The following is a 2,876-nucleotide window of genomic DNA, read 5'->3' as shown; positions in this document are numbered from 1 at the left end:
CCACCTCATTGCCCAGATCCCCTTAGCTCATATGTGGGAACTGTGGTTGCCTCTAGACTGCGGCCCTCGTGCTGGGTTGCAAGGCTCTGTGGTCAGGAGGGCCCCTTGCTGGCCAGCTTTTATTCTGTTCCCAGCATGGTGTCTGGCCCTTGGCAGATACTCAGTACGTATCTGCTGGATGCTTGAATAGTTGAAAAAGAAGGGGAAAGAAGAATGTGTGTGGGAGATGAAGGGGCAGGAGTAGAGAAAGCACAGAGGGAGAGAGGCAGATTTGGGGGTAAGATGGTGGGGCCTGAAGATGCTGGTGGCTGGAAGGGGCCCATGTTGCTGTTGTTTAGAAGCACAGACAAGATGTCACTTGCAGCTCAAGGAGGATTTCAGTTTGTTTGTTTTTTAAAGACTTCTATTTATTTATTTGACAGAGAGAGACACAGCGAGAGAGGGAACACAAGCAGGGGGAGTGGGAGAGGGAGAAGCAGGCTTCCCGCTGAGCAGGGAGCCCGATGCAGGGCTCGATCCCAGGACCCTGGGATCATGACCTGAGCTGAAGGAAGACGCCTAACGACTGAGCCACCCAGGTACCCCGGATTTCAATTTTTTAACAACTTGGTCATGAGGAAATGACCTAGACTGTGGGCCCAGGACTGAAGAGAGCTCCCCTCTTTGCGGCAGAATATGCACCTCTTCTTCTATCCTTCAGATTCTGAACATTTCCATTCCACATTCAAACATCCTCAACTTTCATCCTCAGCCTTTCAACTGAGAAACAGAACACGCAAACACAAATCCTGACTGTATTCTACAAACAAGGTAAGGTGAAGAAGGTATTGATCTCTTTCAGATGGCAAAGAACAGGGAAACACCCAAGTTACCTTCAGGGAAGCCCTTTTTCCAAGGCTACACAGGTGAGTAAGAAAAATAGGAAATGGCTCTTTTCCATCTTGCAAGATGGTGGGTGAAAAAGCTGAGAAGCTGGATACTAAGAAGAAACATGAAGCCAAGAAGGCCGATGCTGGTTGCAAGGTTATGACAGTAACCTCCAGGCTAAAATACCAAAGAAGGGGAAGGCCCACTGCAGCCGATACCCTGTCTCAGTCCCAGGGAACCTCAGATATTCCCCACTGGGTGTGTATTCCCGAAGAGCTCTGTGCAAGAGGAAATAGCAGCTAAATCCAGGGTTGAAAAGAAAAAGGAGAAGGTTCTTGCTATTGTCACAAAACCAGTTGGTGGTGACAAGAATGGTGGTACCCAGATGGTTAAACTTTGCACAATGCCTAGGTATCATCCTACTGAAGATGTGTCTCAAAAGCTGTTGAGCCACGCAAAAAACCTTTCAGTCAGCATGTGAGAAAACTGTGAGCTGGTGTCACTCCTGGGACCATTTTGATCATCCTCACTGGGTGCCACAGAAGCAAGAGGGTGGTTTTCCTAAAGCAGCTGAGCTGTGGCTTGTTACTTGTGACCAGACCCCTGGCCCTCAATCCTCTGCATAGAACACACCAGAAATTTGTCATCGCCACCCCCACCAAAACATCTCACTGATGCTTACTTCAAGAAGAAGAAGCCATGTAAACCTACACACAAGGAAGGTGAGTTCTTCAACATGGAAAAGGAGAAATGTGAAATTACAGAGCAGTGCCAGGTTGATCAGGAAGCTGTGGACTCACAAATTCTGCCAAAAATCAAAGCTGTTCCTCAGCTTTGAGGCTATTTCTGCTCTGTGTTTTCTCTTACAAATGGAGTTTATCCTCACAAACTGGTGTTCTAAATTTCTTAGAAAGAACCTAGTTAAGTAACAGATCCATTTAAAAAAGAGAGAGAGGGGCGCCTGGGTGGCTCAGTCGTTAAGCGACTACCTTCAGCTCAGGTCATGACCCCAGCGTCCTGGGATCTAGCCATCGGGCTCTCTGCTCAGCAGGAAGCTTGCTTCTCCCTCTCCCTCTCCCCGGGCTTATGTTCCCTCTCTCGCTGTGTCTCTCTCTGTCAAATAAATAAATAAAATCTTTAAAAAAAAGAGCGAGAGAGAGAGAGAGGAGGGCACCTGGGTGGCAACAGTCGGTTGAGCATCTGACTCGTGGTTTCAGCTCAGGTTGGGATCTCGGGGTCATGAGATCAAGCCCCACATTGGGCTCCATGCTCAGTACAAAGTCTGCTTGGGATTCTCTCTCCCTCTCCTGCTGCCCCTCCTGCTCATGCTTGTGCGTGCGGGAACTTGCACTCTCTCTCAAAATAAGTAAGTCTTTAAAAAAAAAAAAGAAGAAGAAGAAGAAATGATCTGTGTAGGCCTTGAGGAGAGCTGGAGTGCCATTCACGCTATAACAGCCATGGGACGTTATGGCCTGGCGGAGGAGGAAACCACTCTCTGTCCTTGAGGAAGGTGACAGTAACTCCTTCTTTCCCTCCTTCTCTCCTTCGTACCTTCCTCCCTTCCCTCCCTCCTTCCTTCTTTCCCTCCCTCCTTCCTTCTCTCTTTCCCTCCCTCCCACCTTCCTTCCTTCCTTCCTTCCATCCTTCCTTTGTTTTTGCTTTAGGGTATGATTGTATCATTAATTTGGAAGAGTATTGCTCTTTTGTAAGACAAAACTCTGCAACATATCCTTTGATTACGTGAAATTAAGGCAGAATCTGAACTGAGAGGCTGATCAAAGAGGTGTTCTGTTGCTGACCACAACGAAAAGAAAGGGTGTCTTCCTTGAGCAGAGAGATGAGAAATGTCCAGAGTGGGTCCCCTGAGACTGAAATCATTTTAGGAACAGTTACCTTTGATATAGAATTCTACCATGTCCCTGCTCTGGGCTATAATTCCTTTTTTTTTGAGAGAGAGAGGGTGCACACATGAGGGGTGGTGGGGAGGGGCAGAGAGAGAGGGAGAGAAT

The 2,876-nt window shown here is 47.8% G+C and overlaps 1 pseudogene; it reads left to right on the top strand.

Moving 5' to 3' along the window:
- Positions 1–948: 948 nt before the first annotated feature.
- On the top strand, positions 949–1,768 carry LOC118553420 (large ribosomal subunit protein eL6 pseudogene; annotated as a pseudogene).
- Positions 1,769–2,876: the final 1,108 nt, after the last annotated feature.

Source organism: Halichoerus grypus, chromosome 9, assembly GCF_964656455.1.
Source record: "Halichoerus grypus chromosome 9, mHalGry1.hap1.1, whole genome shotgun sequence".
Taxonomy (NCBI): Eukaryota; Metazoa; Chordata; class Mammalia; order Carnivora; family Phocidae; genus Halichoerus; species Halichoerus grypus.
This window is presented reverse-complemented; position numbering and strand designations above follow the sequence as displayed.